General features: G+C 34.5%; 1 long non-coding RNA gene across 3 annotated transcripts; it reads right to left on the bottom strand.

Moving 5' to 3' along the window:
* Positions 1–2,654: 2,654 nt before the first annotated feature.
* Positions 2,655–18,803, bottom strand: LOC130946816 (uncharacterized). Of its 3 annotated transcripts, none has more exons than XR_009072362.1 (4): positions 18,631–18,803; positions 18,351–18,425; positions 17,038–17,299; positions 16,399–16,954 (listed from the first exon to the last, which is right to left on the bottom strand). It is a non-coding gene; the product is annotated as an uncharacterized LOC130946816 (long non-coding RNA). The 3 variants fall into 3 exon arrangements; XR_009072361.1 differs by having other exon boundaries at positions 18,351–18,450; positions 18,631–18,784; XR_009072363.1 differs by lacking the exons at positions 16,399–16,954; positions 17,038–17,299 and adding an exon at positions 2,655–3,296 and having other exon boundaries at positions 18,351–18,450; positions 18,631–18,784.
* Between the last annotated feature and the right edge of the window lie 444 nt (positions 18,804–19,247).

A 19,247-nucleotide genomic window follows, 5' to 3' on the forward strand; every position in this document is an offset into this window, starting at 1 on the left:
GAAGGGAACAAGAAAATGTGGAATCCTCTATGTCACAGTATAGAGATTCCTTGAGGTGTCAGAGGAACAGAAGAGTAGAAGACAGAAGTAGAAAATTCGAACTTATCAAAAGAGATGGAGTTCGAATTTTGCATTAAGGGATAGTGTTAGTCCATAAATAGAAGGATGTGAGGAGAAGGGAAGTAATTTTCGAAAATTAAGTGAGAGATTTTGAAAATATTTTTGAAAAACATTAATTGATTTTCGAAAACCAAGAGTGGGAAAGAGATCAAGTGATTTTTGAAAAAGATTTTGAAATGAGAAATTAAAAAGATTTGATTGAAAACTATTTTTGAAAAAGATGTGATTAAGAAGATATGATTGAAAAGTTATGGTTTTAAAAAGATGTGATTGAGAAGATATGATTTGAAAAACAATTTTAAAAAGATTTGATTTTAAAAATTAATGACTTGCCTAACAAGAAAAGATATGATTCAAACATTAAACCTTTCTCAACAGAAAAGGCAACATACTTGAAATGTTCAATCAAATCATTAATTGTTAGCAAGTATCTTTGAAAAAGGAAAGAAATTGATTTTGAAAACATTTGATTGAAAAGATATGATTTGAAAAAGATTTGATTTTGAAAAACTTTGAAAACTTGAAAAAAAATTGATTTGAAAACAAAATCTTCCCCCTTTTCCATCCTGGCGTTAAACGCCCAGAATGGTATCCATTCTGGCGTTTAACGCCCAAAATGCACCCTTTTTGGGCGTTAAACGCCCAACCAGGTACCCTGGCTGGCGTTTAAACGCCAGTCTGTCCTTCTTCACTGGGCGTTTTGAACGCCCAGCTTTTTCTGTATAATTCCTCTGCAGCATGTTCTGAATCTTCAATTCTTTGTATTTATTGACTTGAAAAGACACAAATTAAAAATATTTTTGGATTTTTAATGATAAAGAAGAATCAAAATGCAACTAAAATCAAATAACAATGCATGCAAGACACCAAACTTAGCAGTTTGTATACCACTGACACTAACAATATGAGAATGCATATGAGACACACAAAATACTTCAAGTCAATAGAATTCAAAGATTAGAGCAAGTAAATCATCAAGAACATCTTGAAGATCACTAAGACACATGAATGAATGCATGCAATTGACACCAAACTTAAGATAAGACTAGACTCAAACAAGAAAAAGAAGAACTAGAAAATATTTTATGTTTCTTGTTTCTTGAAAATTTTTTTTTTGTTTTTATGATTTTGTAATTTTTTTTGTGCTTTTTCGAAAATTAAGTGGAAAAAGATATCAAAATTCTTAATGAGAATTCCAGGAATCAGTGCAATGCTAGTCTAAGACTCCGGTCCAGGAATTAGACATGACTTCACAGCCAGCCAAGCTTTCAAAGAAAGCTTCGGTCCAAAACACTAGACATGGCCAAAGGCCAACCAAGCCTTAGCAGATCACTGCTCCAAAAGCAAGATTGATAAAAATCAACAGGCTCTTGTGATGATAAGTTGAAACCTCGGTCCAATGAGATTAGACATGGCTTCTCAGCCAGCCAGACTTCAACAAATCATCATGAAACTCTAGAATTCATCTTCAAGAATTTCGAAAAAAAATACCTAATCTAAGCAACAAGATGAACCGTCAGTTGTCCATACACAAAACAATCCCCGGCAACGGCGCCAAAAATTTGGTGCGCGAAATTGTGAACAATACTTTTCACAACTCTCATAATCCCCGGTCATGAACTCCAAAAACTTGGTAGCTCAATCCCACGGCATTACACAACTTCGCACAACTAACCAGCAAGTGCACTGGGTCGTCCAAGTAATACCTTACGTGAGTAAGGGTCGATCCCACGGAGATTGTTAGTATGAAGCAAGCTATGGTCATCTTGTAAATCTCAGTCAGGCAGACTCAAATGTATAATGGTGATGAACGAAAATAACATAAAAGATAAAGATAGAGATACTTATGTAATTCATTGGTAGGAACTTCAGATAAGCGCATGAAGATGCCTTCCCTTCCGTCTCTCTGCTTTCCTACTGTCTTCATCCAATCCTTCTTACTCCTTTCCATGGCAAGCTTATGCAAGGGTTTCACCGTTGTCAGTGGCTACCTCCCATCCTCTCATTGGAAATGTTCAACGCACCCTGTCATGGCACGGCTATCCATCTGTCGGTTCTCAATCAGGCCGGAATAGAATCCAGTGATTCTTTTGCGTCTGTCACTAACGCCCCGCCCTCAGGAGTTTGAAGCACGTCACAGTCATTCAATCATTGAATCCTACTCAGAATACCACAGACAAGGTTAGACCTTCCGGATTCTCTTGAATGCCGCCATCAGTTCTCGCCTATACCACGAAGACTCTGATCTCACGGAATGGCTGGCTCGTTTGTCAGGCGAGCACTCGGTTGTCAGGCGAGCACTCGGTTGTCAGGCGATCAACCATGCATCGTGTTATCAGGAATCCAAGAGATATTCACTAGAGCCTTGGTTGCTTGTAGAACAAGAATGGTTGTCAGTCACCTTGTTCATGAGTGAGAATGATGATGAGTGTCACGGATCATCACATTCATCAAGTTGAAGAACAAGTGATATCTTGGACAAAGAACAAGCGGAATTGAATAGAAGAACAATAGTAATTACATTAATACTCGAGGTACAGCAGAGCTCCACACCTTAATCTATGGTGTGCAGAAACTCCACCGTTGAAAATACATAAGAACAAGGTCTAGGCATGGCCGAATGGCCAGCCTCCCAAATTGAGTTCAATCGTAAAACATGATCAAAAAGCTCTCTGATCTAAGAACTAGATGTCCCAAGATGAAAATACAATAGTAAAAGGTCCTATTTATAAGAAACTAGTAGCCTAGGGTGTACAGAGATGAGTAAATGACATAAAAATCCACATCCGGGCCCACTTGGTGTGTGCTTGGGCTGAGCAATGAAGCAATTTCGTGTAGAGACCCTTCTTGGAGTTAAACGCCAGCTTTTATGCCAGTTTGGGCGTTTAACTCCCATTTAGGTGCCAGTTCCGGCGTTTAACGCTGGAATTTCTTGAGGTGACTTTGAACGCCGGTTTGGGCCATCAAATCTTGGGCAAAGTATGGACTATCATATATTGCTGGAAAGCCCAGGATGTCTACTTTCCAACGCCGTTGAGAGCGCGCCAATTGGGCTTCTGTAGCTCCAGAAAATCCACTTCGAGTGCAGGGAGGTCAGAATCCAACAGCATCTGCAGTCCTTTTGAGTCTCTGGATCAGATTTTTGCTCAGATCCCTCAATTTCAGCCAGAAAATACCTGAAATCACAGAAAAACACACAAACTCATAGTAAAGTCCAGAAAAGTGATTTTTAACTAAAAACTAATAAAAATATACTAAAAACTAACTAGATCATACCAAAAACATACTAAAAACAATGCCAAAAAGTGTATAAATTATCCGCTCATCACTCAATGAACAACATAAAAGGAGAAGAACTCAACAAGCTTAGGAAGCTATGAGAACCAAACTCTGTACTTTGTTCTTACTTTCTTGCCTTCAACCCTTGGCCATTTACCCTTATTATAGAAGACTGAAGCTTTCAAGGTTGAATCTAATTCAAAATCCTTACTATATTCTTCTCCTTCACAGACTTGTAGTGGCTTCGTCAGTGAGGAGAGAGAAATCCGAATCTGTTGTATGCAACTTACCCATTGTCTCTCATCCTTTTTCTTCAAATTCCTTCAATCTTGACCGTGGAGTCTTGCTTTGGCTCCAAGTTTGATTTGAACCGTGGATCTTCTGCTATCGATATTTGACTTTGATTTCTCCATGGTTGCTTGATTTGTGCTTGAGACTTTGTGGATTTCTTCTTAGTTCCTTGGCATAGCACAAATGAGGGAAGATACTTTTTGATGTGCTCTGACCAAATGAAGTTGGCTACTTGGTTGTAGCTCTTTCTTCTTTCTTGGTTTTGGAGACAAGCTTTTTATTCTTCAACACTCTATAGCTTCTGCACTTTTCATTTCCTTCTTTCTTTCTTGTTTAACATGTAACGTGACTGAAGAGAAGGAGAGAGGAGAGAGAATAAAAGATTTGGCTTTCGGTGGAAGCCAAGAGGGATTAAGTTGTATTGAAATTGGATTTTAAGGTTTTTGGAGTGTGGGAGTAGGTAACTGTATGAGGCTTGAAGCATTTTGGGCTCACTTCTTTATTTCCTCATATTTGGTTCATGGACTTGTGATAGGGCTTGGCTTAGTTCTGATGGACCACCATGTGTGGGTTTAATTATTTATTCCTTGGGCCAAGATATTTGATTTGTTTTTCCTACACACTAAACAAAATAAGTTAAACCAACAATTATAATGTTTGTTCATCACATGGATTAGTTTTCCAAACTCAACATATAGAATGACACCCAACAGACCAAGCGAGACGCCGATTCGGGCTTGTATAAATTCCAATAGAAGAAGCTTTTCATATTAGAGAACCTTATTGCAGGTGGTTGACCAGAGCACAGTACCATGACTGGAGGGAAAGGAACAAAGTTTCAGTTCATATGAGAAACAATACTCAATATAATAGCTACAAATAGGAGACAAAATTATCGACTTTTACCCTCTTCTAGTGTACTATGATTGGTACACTCAACAATATGGCAATCACCTAAGGTTGTCAAAGAGAATTCTGCATGCAATCCCCAAGGCGAATCAACCACAGCCCCTCCCTCCCGGGTCACCACGTAGACCGCACTAGTTTTCCCATTATGAGCAATAGCACCAGTTTCCCCTTATGAGCAATCATCAGTTTCTAGCTTATGAGCAACAACATCAATTTTCAGTTTATCAGCAACATCAACTTCCTTTTTACCTAGGGGTGTTCGCGAATCGGGTCAGATATGGTCAAAATCTCGACCTGATCTGCACTAGGATCATTGGATCGGATTAGATCTCATATCCGCATTTTTTAGTATTGGATCCAATCTGCATATTTTTGGATCGGATCGAGTATCAAATATACCCATTCAAATAACAAAAATTATAAAAGAATCTCAAAATTCAAAACAAAAAAATATATTAAAAATTTCTTTCACATTGTGTGTCGCTTGACTCATAGTTGAAAACTACAACATTACCATACATTTCTTGCTTCAATAGTTCAGCTGTTAATTTTTTCCATACTCGAAAAAATTAAGAAATTAAACCAACATATCTGCACTAAAAAATATGTATTAAACAATTAATTATGAGAATAAAGCCACAAGACAACTCTGATGAGAAGAGAAGAGGAGAACAAAGGATGGCGATGTAAGGATAAAAGAGGCGTGGAATGAAGGACACCAAGCAACTCCGGTAAGAACAGAGCACAATGATGTGAGGAGGAGAACAGAGGCCACAATGCATCAGAGGCAACGATGTTGCAAGGCGGCACCACAACAATAGATGAGGCAGAGAGGAGCCACGGTAAACTAGACAACAAACAAACATGAGGAAGCGAGGAGTGATGTCGGTGAGGAAGAGAGGAACTAGCGAACCACTAGTCTTTGGCATGGTAGCACTAAATATGGATGCCTGTGGTGCTTAGTGGGTAAGGTCTTAGGTTTGAAGAGGTCTGTGGGGTGAGAGGCGCAGAATGGGAGAAGAAGAAAAATTAGGGCTTGTGAAAGTTATATATATATATATATATATATATATATATATATATATATATATATATATATATATATATATATGTGGATCCATAGATTGAATCTGCGAATACAGATGTAATATCCGCAATCCGATCATCTTGCAGATCAGATGCGGATATGATCCAATCTATGAACACCCTAACTTTTACCCACCACAACCAAAATTGGAACCACAACCATAGCCGCAAGCAAAACCGTTCATACCACAATTGGTAATTCTAGTAGAAGAATCCTGCAGTTTGTTGAACCCATTTAGGGACATGAGTTTGTTTTAGGTACTGAGAGAGACCGAGGCATTCTTTAAACTTTTTCAACAAAAGACTAATGCTTTCTAATTATCTGTTGGCCATCGCTCTATCTCAGGTCATGCTAGTGACTTTGGGATGGCTTCACCAAAATGGAGCCACCATTTACAGAGGGTTGAGCCACTACGTACTTCTGTAAAGGTGTGTCATCAACCTTCATCAATAGCTTGCAATGTCTAAATGTTATAATACACGAGTAGAAGCTCCAAAATACCTGTTGAAGAACTCTTACACCATTCACCTCCTCACTCTCATGATAAACAAGAAGAGTTTTTATTTGAACATGTGACATTAGCATTATGGCACACATTTCTTTGCAGCAGACTAGCAAAGCTTGGTAGAAAACTTCCCAATCACCGAAAATTTTTGCGACAAACTTTAGCTTTGCCAACTAAGCCTTGCGGTAACTTATAGTGTCGTTGAACCTAGATTGAATTTCGACAATAATAGATTTCAGTATTTCACCTTTATCGATGGATCTGCTTCAACCAATGGTCTGATATCATCTACAATCATGTCTATGTCCAACTTGGCATGATATTGTCAAATCATCCTCATGGTACACGTGTGTTCGCCTTTATATCTCTTGATCTTCTAACAACTTTCCTTTCAAATCAAGTTAGCTTAGATAAGCCAATCACATCTTCTACCATACCCGTTACATTTTGCGTAGAATGTCTGTTGATAAATATAGAACATCTGCTGCATACATGCGTCATCAGTGATGGCATTGTCAGTGATGGGAATTATTTGAAACCGTATTAACCCACCAATTACTTGTACATGATTCATGTATAAAATGTTGCTCACCCTCTTTAAAATGTGACATTGTATGTTTTCACAAAGGCCATTTTGTAACTCCGTAAAACTCATGTGCATGGAATAGAAAAAGAAAATAGACATTCACACACAAAAGTCACTCCCTTGTGTGTGTTTGGTATGATCTCATCATTATAACACACTTGTAAATTTGCAATAACTTCCATAGTCTTAACTTCACCTCCCCCAATTTTTTTGACACTACTAATTGTCACAAAAAAATCACAAATATAAAGGAAATAAATGACAATAAATTTTATAGGCAATATTTTTGGATTAAAATATTTTAATTATACAAAACACAACCTACTATTTATAAGTTTAAAAAAAAATAAAACATAATCTGCATTTTGTAGGTTTCATATTTTAAAAAAATAAAACACTTAAAATTACAACTTGTATTTTGCAGATTTTGAATTTAAAATAAATAAAAAGATTAAATCTTAACCTATGTTTTGTACTAATATCATACTAATATAAATACTTTATGCATATCCATTTCGATATATAACTCATGATTTCTTCTGATATTGAAAAATATCAGCCTCTTCTTTTTTTTATATTTTTTTGGCGATAACTTTTATTTTTATGGACATTGGAGACAAAGCTTGAATACGTCAAGGAAACTAAGCTTGAGGTCATTTTAATTGGGCCCTCTATTTAGGAGTATTGGTAATTTAGTATGGTATTCTCAATTTGCGTCATGCATGGCTGTAATGTTTACAAAACCAACACTATTCATGAGCATTCTTTTTTATAATTGTAATCACAATTACTCACAAATAACAATAATAATAAAGTAACATCAATGAAATTAGCAATTGACAAAAACCAATCAAGCCCCTGTTTCTATTTGGATCTTATCCGTACTTATCAAATTCAGTGCTATTTTGTTAAAAATTTGATTATTTAATCATCAATTCGGTTGAATCATTATTTAAACCGATCAAATAATTAATTCAATCAAACTTGATAAAAATAGTTAAATCCAATAAAAATATGTTAAAATCGGATGAATCAATATAATTAAATCCGATAAAATTTAAAAATTATTATTTATTATGCATAATATTTTTTTATCAAATATATTTCATGAACAAAATTAAGATAGAGTTCATTCAATTTAAGATAGAGTTCATTCAATTTCATGCTCTGAGTGCCAAATTATAGCCCATCAAAGTTAGTCAAAATTCACGTTTTACACAAAATTCTGCACCTTACAAGTTACAATTCCTAACTCCCTTACTTTTCAAACCAATAACCATTCTTCCCTTTCAATACCCAAATTCAAACCGTACTCCACACATTAAATCCCTATTCATCCATCAACTTTCATCCTCAATCAGTCTTCTAAATCAACACATTTAATCATCCAAGAATCCAAAGTTCATACATTATTCACAAGCAATCCAATATCAAAAACATGCCAAGGGAAACAATTCACTCAATTAATTCCACCAACTTACCATAACTTACCAAATAGGGGATACCTCACTCTATCACGGCCTCCGGCCCAATTCTCGTCACTTAGCCTTTCATAGACGAACATACCACAACACTTTTCAATTCAACCATATATATGCATCATTACTCAAATTCATGTTAACACGCATCATCATTTCAATCATCAACCAACACAAAATCCACACCAGGCACAAATTATCCACGACAACAATTATTTTCATTCAACACTATTCTAGGTACAATTAACCTAGTTTGTCACATAGTGTTTCACAATGTCTATTCAAAATTAAGACCTGTACTTTAATGACGGCATTTTCCAACACTTGACTTTCCTAACCAAAAGGAATGGACCCAAACTTGATCAATCATTCTCCAAACAAAAGCTCCACCAATCAAAGAAAGCAATCCCCCCCGCATCAACTCAATTCGAGCAAATCCAACTTGCACAAAAAATCACCGAGCAACTCTACCCAAATATAATTAAATCAACATTACATATTTTTCAAGTTAGGATTTCATACATAATTAGAGAAAATCAAAAGAAAAGAGTTTTCTTACCTTGTCACGTCTTCATAGGTCAAAATCTCACTAGAACTCAATGTTAAGTCTTTCTTAAACATCAAAATCACCATTCCCTCAATATCTCAAACCCAAATTCAAAATCAGAAACAAACTTCAAAATAGAGATGGGTTCTTAAGATTACTCCGCTAAAGCTAGGTAGAAATGAAGAGAAAGGTAAGGGCTTCATGTAGCCTCAAACAGTGCAGCAATCGGAGCTACAGAACAAAAGTTATGGACAAATGAAGGATGATGAATAGTGTAAGGCTAGGGCTTCTCTTCTCTCGTCTCTTCTTTTTAGCTGCTCTCTCTGAAAATAGGGGGTATTGGGTGCTAAAATGCTAAGTTATGAACTTATGTATCATGAGCTTGGGCCCAACATGACCCATTTGGTAATTTTTGGTTCGTTGGCCCTATCTTGAGCCAAAACCTTTAAGATAAGTGCTTGAACTTTCGTTTTAAATATTTTTTCTTATCATTTTTATAGTTTCAATTTTCTCACTCGCAGTATTGAACAATTTTAAATCGGTACAACCAATTTTAACTCCAGTACGCGTTTTTCTGCAATGAACTAAATTTGTGCGCTCAATTTCATTTTCTAAATTAAATTCCCACCGGTAACTCCCCAAATTATAATTTTTAATTTTTTAATCCTTCTTGTTTATAACTAATTTATTAATTAATTATTCAGCATTTATCGGTGTTTTATATCCTACCCACCTTAATCAAAATTTTGCCCTCAAAATTTAATCACCAGTATATAGGTGGGATCATCCTTAACCAGTAACCTTAACCACCGGAACTTCCTTTACACGGAATGTTTTGCTCCTAACACTATCAACTACAGTTGAGGTTCACTTTAAAAGTTCAAATTTTCATCTTAATTCTTCGTTCACATTTTAAATTGATAAGGGTATCAAGGCAACTCATTCATTGAGATTTTACCAAATTGATGCTGCCACACGCTTCCGTCGTGCTACTCTGATCGTTTGCCCTCAAGAACTTGACTATTCATCAACGTCAACAAAAAATCTCCTTGAATCTCTTTATCTCTATAACTAAACGTCATTGACCTTTTAAAACCAATGTAAATCAACACTTAGACATTCACTTTCACTACAATTCACCATTATCGAGTTCAAACAATAATCTCGGGCTAGTACCAATCCTTCTAACCCTTCTTATAGAATGTCCGGCGGTCACTTCTTGCCGCTATACTCTTCCTTGCCCAGTCCTCCACCACTTTACTCTTGTTAACTAACTATGAAAATTTCTTAATCTCCATCAGAACCAGCATACTCATAATATTGTCTCCACCATCATGTCCATTACCATCTACAGCTTGTTGTCCCATCCTATCCACCGCTCGGTTGGTAGCAACAGCAGTAAAACTAACGGCAGCAGCCATGTCCATCGTTTCAGCCACAAAATCGGTCGAATTATCCTACGGGATGATTTTCTTATCACCTCTTCATCCTCGTCCTCGACCTCGTTTACATACACGAGATGCTATTTGGGTCTTGTCCATACTGAGCAATTGATATTAAGATGATCAGTCTTAATATCTCAAGTATAGTGCTTTGAATCCCCTAAGTATGCTTATGAACAATTATGCTATATTTGTCAATCAGACATCCTAAATAGCATGTACACACAATCTAGAGTATGCTCAGAAGCATTGTCAGTCTATCCCTTAGGCTCTATGGGAACGAACTGCTCTGATACCATAATGTTAATACCCTACCACATAAAGTCTTATGCTATAGTTGTAAATCAAAGGTGGTGTGGTATTACGACATCTAAAACTTGAAATACATACATATTATTTGAAGAATAATGATATATCTATGAGCCTGTGAAGAACACACACACACACACACACACAAACTAATCTCGACCTTCATACTAATCTCGACCTGTGAAGACAATGCCGGCTAGAAGGTATAATACAACCTAGAAGTAAACAAAATACAACATATTTTTCTATAAATCAACCTCTAAGAGGGATATACAAGTATGTGTTCAAAAATGGAGAATGTAAATACACTAAGTACAAAATAAAATTCCAAAAAAAAGCAGTCTTTGCTTTCCACAGAGAGTCTGGAATGCTCAACGAGGTACGTCATGTCTTGTATCTAAATATAACAAAATCCGGTACAACCAATTTTAACGTCAATACCCGTTTTTTTGTAATTATCTACATTTTTGCACTCAATTTTATTTTCTAAATAAAATTTTCATAGGTAACTCTCCAAATTATAATTTTTGAATTTCCTAATCCTTCTTGCTTATAACTAATTTATTAATTAATTATTCAACATTTATTGGGATTTTATAAAGAGGGGGTGATAGAGAGAAGAGAAGATGGATAAATTGTTGGTTTGTAATAATATGGGTGATATAGAGGATTAGAAACTAATTTATTTTTGAAAGAAATGACACATCGTGGGAGGATGCATGGGAGTTTGTTATGTATCAGCTAAAAGAATGGGAAATGTCTATCGAAAAAAGAAACAAGTACAATCAACTACTATTCAAGGGACTAATAGTAGTTTAGGACCCGCTGTGAACATTGAAAATGAATGTTCTTGGTAGATTTGTGCTGAATATGTTATTTCAAAACAAGGTATGGCAGTGGATAATTATCTTGTGAATGCTGAAAATAATATTGTTGTGCGTTTATGTGAGTTTTTGAATGCAGATTCTAGAGTTAATGTTTTGACGAAGTACATTGAAATATCCGTCCAATTCTTGTTAGAAGAGTATAGTTTGGCTCTAGAGCGGGTAGTTTTCAAAATCAATGATGTAGTCTGGGTGATATGGGCCAAAGGACAAGGTGACAACTATTAAAAAAAATTTTCTACAACATTTCAATAATATCAAGGTTCAATATGCTTCGCAGAAGGAGTTTAAATTCATTAACAATTGGAGAAAAAATGGTCAATAAACAAAATGAGAGTAGTAGAATTTTGTAGTGTTGATCCATATTTTCTAATAGATAATAAACAAATTATGTTTGATTGTCTAGAAGTGGTCTTTATGGTAGGACTTCGCCTATACTATTAGTATTTGCTACTTGAGATTTTCATGAATTATGTGGGGTCATTAAGTAAAGTAATATTGTGGTAGTATTAATTAGATCCAAATATGTAATGATGAAAATCTTGGAATTGTATGTATTACATGTGATTTTGCACATAACTCTAAAAAAATATTAATTTTTCAAAGACATACTATAGGTAGATGTTCCATCAGAAGTCACATGATCATCTAAATGAAATAAGTGTGCAAGCATGACAATAATTGATAGAGAGGTGGTCTTATATACTCTATTGGTGATGGAACAATACAATAAAAAATAGAGATCAGATACCTTAGCAGAGTTATTATAATCCTAGTATTTAGTAAAAAAAAAACTTTTTTTAGGGGTGATTTTTTTATTCCTCATGTTTTTTAGATTAGTAATAATGTTCTATTCTTGATTATTATCTTTTATGGCAATATCAACAGGGATATGATTGAGAATTAGGCTGTTTATTTCTTTTCTCTTTATTTTGGGTCGAGTTTGTAACCCAACTATTAAAAAAAATAAAAAAATTATTATATCAAGATCTAATATCTAAAATTCTTTTTGGAGTATGTATCTAAATATTTTGTGTATTGTTAAATTGAGATCATATTTAAAATCAAAATGTCTTTTTTTTTCTTACGATAATTATTTTATCACAACTTAAATATTTTAGAATCAAAATGATATGTTACTCCTAAGAATAATCTATTACTATGTGCTTGGAGCCATTTAAAATTAGAATTGGTTTAATATGCAAATCAATTTTTTGTTTGGAGTACATAAAAAATAAAAATTGATTTGATTTGTCAAATTTATTGAAGACATGCTTGATGAGAGAGCTTGTGATTATGTTATTGAAAATGAATGGGATTAAGAGCACATTATGTTCTACAAGAGAACTGACAATTTATTTTAACTACCTTAAGGATTTGTTTGGTTGGAAGGAAAGAAATAGAAAGGAAGGAAGAGAAAGGAAATAAGAGAAAGAAAAGAAATTGAGTGGAATTTTATTTTCCTTAGATATATTTGGATGAAAGGAAAATGAGGAGGAAGGAAATAGTATATAATGTTATGAAAAGACAATTTTATCCTTAGATATTTTAAAATATATTAAAAAATAGATAATAATATTGAAATATTGATACTAAATACATTTTTCTTCCATTTTCCATCCATTATTGGAGGAAAACATTTTTTAGTGAATCCCACTCATTTTTTTATACTATTCATTATTTCTCTTTGACTTTTTCATTCAACCAAACAAATAAAAATAGTTATTTTCCTTCCAATTTCTTTCCGTCCTATTTCCTTCCTCCCATTTTCACCTCAAACAAACACACCCTAAAGGTCTTAGAGCCATGTATGGAGGAGGATATAGTTGTGTGGTTTCTAAATTCAAATAGTTTATTAACTATTAAATTAGTTTGTAGTATTTATCTGAATTCTTTAGAGGTTGAAAAGGCCGAACTTTACTCTAAGATTTGGAGGCTTAAAGTATCCCAAAAAATTCAAAAAATTTTTCGATTAATTTCTAAGGAGGCGTTGCTGATTAATAAGCTCCACTTTAGAAGACATATGGTTTCGAATAATTTGTATAGTATTTATGGATATTCATCTGAGTCTTTTCTCTACGCTCTCCATAACTACAGTATTGCCCATAAGATGTGAAAAAGCACAGAGACGAAAGGTTGAGTTGAGGTAATGTTTTTACCGTATCCCTAATCCCTTGATTATTGGTGAATTTATCTTCTCATACCCACATCAAAGGAGTCCTATTCCACCTTTGTGTTGATAGCACTATGAATTCACTATAATTTTGTCAAAATAAGTTCATTTTTGAAAGAAATATATATAACCCTCGATAAAGCAAGGTAAGATTTATAAACTGGCTCTATTTAGCCAAAAACTACCACCTAGCCTAAGTTAAGCATCCTCAGAGATTATGAAAAAAATTATTAGCATCCTCTAGTGCTAACATGTACACTTGTACAATGATGTTTGACAATCTATAGATGAAAGTTGACTTAAAAGTTGATGTAGCTTTGTGGCTTCAAGTTTCAATCGATCTTCGTTTCACGGGTCTTTTGATCTTTATCATTGGGAGCCATTGTAGTAGATTAAAGAACAGAAACTTCTATATAGTTTAGAAAAATAAATTCTATCTTGTATGGATAGACTGACCTTATATAGATATGATTTACAATATTATTGTCATATTTTTTTTTCTATCTCCTTATATTTCTCTTAATTTTTTTATAGATTCAGTTAGAATTATGTTTCTAGAATAGTGGCTATGTAATCTAGATTTTTTTTAAAAAATAATTTATCCCGTTGTTTATAAAAAAAATATTTAATAATTTTTACTCCATTACTGTTTTATTAGTTAATTATTGGTTAAAAAAATTCTCTATCAAAACTATAAAAATTTGCTAATTAAAAAAAATTCACCAAAAGATAACAATTAATTATACTTAGTCTCATTGGCTGATTCACTGTAGCATTGTTGGAAGAAAATATAATTTAATATAAAGAAATTAAATTTAGAAAATTCAGTTAAAACTACTAATTTAAAGTCAACGAAGTTTGCAAAATAGAAAGACATGCATGACACTTAAAGTTTCTTAGAGTGTGGGAGTAGGTAACTGTATGAGACTTGAAGGATTTTGGGCTCACTTCTTTATTTCCTCATATTTGGTTCATGGACTTGTGATAGGGCTTGGCTTGGTTTTGATGGATCACCGTGTGTGCGCTTTAATTATTTATTTCTTGGGCCAAGATATTTGATTTGTTTTTCCTGCACACTAAACCAAATAAGTTAAACCAACAATTATAATGTTTGTTCATCACAGGGATTAGTTTTTCAAACTCAACATATAGAATGGCACCCAACACACCAAATGAGACGCCGATTCGGGCTTGTATAACTTCCAATAGGAGAAACTTTTTAGATTAGAGAAGCTCATTGCAGGTGGTTGACCAGAGCACAGTACCATGATTGGAGGGAAAGGAACAAAGTTTCAGTCGATATGTGGAACAATCATCAATATAATAGCTGCAAATAGGAGACAAAATTGTCGACTTTCACCATCTTCTAGTGTACTATGATTGGTACACTCAACAATATGAAAATCACCTAAGGTTGTCAGAGAGAAATCTCCATGCAGTCCCCAAGGTGAATCAACCACAGCCCCTCACCCCCAGGGTCACCACCTAAACCGCACTAGGATCATTGGGTCGAATTAGATCTCATATCCGCATTTTTTAGTATTGGATCCAATCCACATATTTTCCGATCGGATCGAGTATCAGATATACCCATTCAAATAACAAAAATTAATAATCTCAAAATTCAAAACAAAATCGAAAATATATTGAAAATTTCCTTCACATTGTGTATCGCTTGACTCAGTTGAAAATTACAACATTACCATACATTTCTTGCTTCAATAGTTCAGCTGTTAATTTCTTCCTTACTCGAAAAAATTAAGAAATTAAACCAACATATATGCACTCAGTAAATATGTATTAAAAAATTAATTATGAGAATAAAGCCACAAGACAACTCCGATGAGAAGAGAAGAGGAGAACAAAGGATGGCGATGTGAGGAGAACGGAGGTATGGAATGAAGGACACCAAGCAACTTCGGTAAGAACAGAGCACAATGATGTGAGGAGGAGAACAGAGGCTGCAATGCATCTGAGGCAACGATGCCGCTAGGCGGCACCACAATAATAGACGAGGCAGATAGGAGCCACGGTAAACCAGACAACAAACAAACATGAGAAAGCGAGGAGTGATGTCGGTGAGGAAGAGAGGAACTAGCAAACTACTAGTCTTTGGCATGGTAGCACTAAGTATGGATGCCTGTGGTGCTTAGTGGGTGAGATCTTAGGTTTGAAGAGGTCTGTGAGGTGAGAGGTGCAGAATGGGAGAAGAAGAAAAATTAAGGCTTGTGAAAGTTTTATATATATATATATATATATATATATATATATATATATATTTATGCGGATTCGAAGATTGGATCTGCGGATATAGATGTAATATCCGCAATTCGATCATCTTGCGGATATGATTCAATCTATGAAATCCTAACTTTTACCTACCACAACCAGAATTGGAATCACAACCATAGCCGCAAGCAAAACTGTTCCTACCATAATTGGTAATTCTAGTAGAAGAATCCTGCAGTTTGTTGAACCCATTTGGAGACATGAGTTTGTTTTAGGTACTGAGAGAGACCGAGGCATTCTTTCAACTTTCTTAACAAAGGACTGATGCTTTCTAATTATCTGTTGGCCATCGCTCTATCTTAGGTCATGCTAGTGACTTTGGGATGGATCCACCAAAACGGAGCCACCATTTATAGAGGGTTGAGCCATTACGTACTTCCGTAAAGGTGTGTCATCAACCTGCATCAATAGCTTGCAGTGTCTAAATATTGTAATACATGGATAGAAGCTCCAAAATACCTATTGAAGAACTCTTACACCATGCACCTCCTCACTCTCATGATAAACAAGAAGAGTTTTTATTTGAACATGAGACATTAACATTGTGGCACACATTGCTTTACACCAGACTAGCAAAGTTTGGTAGGAAACTTCCCAATCACTGAAAATTTTTGTGACAGACTTTAGCTTTGCCAACTAAGCCTTGCGGTAACTTACAGTGTCGTTGAACCTGGATTGAACTTCTACAACAATAGATTTCACCTTTATCGATTGGTCTGCTTCAACCAATGGTCTGATATCATCTACAATCATGTTTATGTCCAACTTGGCATGATATTGTCAAATCATCCCCATGGTACATGTGTGTTTGCCTTTGTATCTCTTGATCTTCTAACAACTTTTCTTTCGAATCAAGTTAGCTTAGATAAGCCAATCACATCCTCTACCATACCCCTTGCATGTTGTGTAGAATGTTTGTGGCACTGACTCATACACAGTATAATCAATTCCTTTAGAGATAGTGTAGCTTTTGATTGCAGAGATCATCGACTCTCTATAACCAAATTTCATTCGGATACTAATCTCACTTACTTCTACCACAACATTGCCTTCACCTATTAAATGTGAACTACCATTAGTCAGCCAAGGCTAAATAAAAAAATGGTAATGGTAACTTTAATGAATAAACATAATATACCCATATTCGCATACTCAGAAAATTTTGTGGCATGCATGGTTGCTAGATCTAGAGCTCACATAAAAGACAGAATACCAAAGGGATGTTGGTTTACAACTGCATCTACTTCATTTTGTACTATCAGATTGTCTGTCTCGTCTCCGTCATCGATTTCAAAGTTGGTTTCAAATTCCTCTTCTTTGTTGTTGTTATCTTCTTTCCAAGTTATGTCTCTAATTTCATCAATATTCAACTCCTTGTCAACCGCATCCAGCCTTATATGCTATTCAAATTCAGCGTACAATTTTATCATCAGCACGTGAAATCAGGTTTGTTGATAAATATAGAACATTTGCTGCATATATGCGTTATAGTGATGGCGTTGTCAGTGATGGGAGAGTTTTTGATTGTTATTGAAAATGAATGGAATTTAGAGCGCATTATGTTCTACAAGAGAACTGACAACCTATTTTCACTACCTTAAAGGTCTTAGAGCTATGTTTGGAGGAGGATATAGTTGTGTGGCTTTTGAATTCAAATAGTTTATTAACTATTAAATTAGTTTGTAGTCTCTATCTAAACTCCTTAGAGTAGAGCCGTCAAAATAGGCTAAATCCATCGGGTCAGCCTGTTTACCCATTTAAATGGACGGACTTTGCCTCTAAAATTAAGCCCGTTTAAATTTTGGGTTAAACAGGTTGAGCCCGATTTTCCGGAAAAAATGGTGGGTTAAACAGGCTAACCCGCAGGCTAAACGGGTGGCCCGTTTATTTTTTTAAAAAATAGCACTTTTAGCCGATATTTCTTCCGATCCGACCTGAAAATTCGACCTATCAACAAAAAAAATATTATTTTTAAAAGATTTTTGATCTAAAAGTGATATTTTTTGTCAAATATTTTTCAAAAAATAAAATAAAAAGATAAACGGGCTGACCCGTTTAACCCATCGGGCTGACCATAAACGGTCCGGGATGAAAAATTATGACCCGCAAATAAAGCGAGTTTAAAACGGTCCATCCCATTTAACCCACGGGTTTAACGAGCCGGGCTAACCCGTTTGACAGCTCTACCTTAGAGGTTGAAAAGGCCGAACTTTACTCTAAGATTTGAAGGCTTAAAGTACCTCAAAAAATTCAAAATTTTTTCCGATTAATTTCTAAGGAGGCGTTGCTGATTAATAAGCTCCGCTTTAGAAGACATATGGTTTCGAATCATTTGTATAATATTTGTGGATATTCATTTGAGTCTTTTCTCCACGTTCTCCATAACTACAATATTGCACATAAGATGTGAAAAAGCACAGACGAAAGGTTGAGTTGAGGTAATGTTTTTACCTTATCCCTAGTCCCTTGATTATTGGTGAATTTATCTTCTCATATCCACATCAAAGGAGTCCCATGGCAGCACCTCTGTGTTGATAGCACTATAAATTCACTATAATTTTGTTGAAATAAGTTCATTTTTGAAAAAAAAATATATATATCTCGATAACGTAAGGTAAGATTTATAAACTGGCTCTATTTAGCCAAAAACTACCACCTACTCTAAGTTAAGAATCCTCAAGGATTATTAAAAAAAAAAATTATTAACATCTTCTAGTGCTAACTTGTATACCTGTACAATGATGTTTGATAACCTCTAGATGAAAGTTGACTCAAAAATTGATGTAACTTTGTGGCTTCAAGTTTTAATATCTTCATTCACGGGTCCTTTGATCTTTATCATTGGGAATTGAACCGTTGCAGTAGAAAAGAACAGAAACTTCTATATAGTTTAGAAAAATAAATTCTATCTTACATGGATAGACTCACCTTATATAGATATGATTTACAATATTATTGTCATGTTTTTTTTTTACCTATTTATATTTTTCTTAATTTCTTTATAGATTCAATTAGAACTATATTTCTAGAATAGTGACTATGTAATCTAGATTTTTTTTTACAAATAATTTATCTCATTGTTTATAAAAAAAATATTTAATAATTTTTACTCCATTACTGTTTTATTAGTTAATTATTGGTTTAAAAAAATTCTCTATCAAAACTATAAAACTTTGCTAATTAAAAAAATTCACTGTAGCATTGTTGGAAGAAAATATAATTTAATATAAAGAAATTAAATTTAAAAAATTCAGTTAAAACTACTCATTTAAAGTCAACCAAGTTTACAAAATAGAAGGACATGCATGACACTGAATCGGGACCAATTCAAAAAGAGTACCCAATTCC

The sequence above is a fragment of the Arachis stenosperma genome, chromosome 8 (genome assembly GCF_014773155.1).
Source record: "Arachis stenosperma cultivar V10309 chromosome 8, arast.V10309.gnm1.PFL2, whole genome shotgun sequence".
Taxonomy (NCBI): Eukaryota; Viridiplantae; Streptophyta; class Magnoliopsida; order Fabales; family Fabaceae; genus Arachis; species Arachis stenosperma.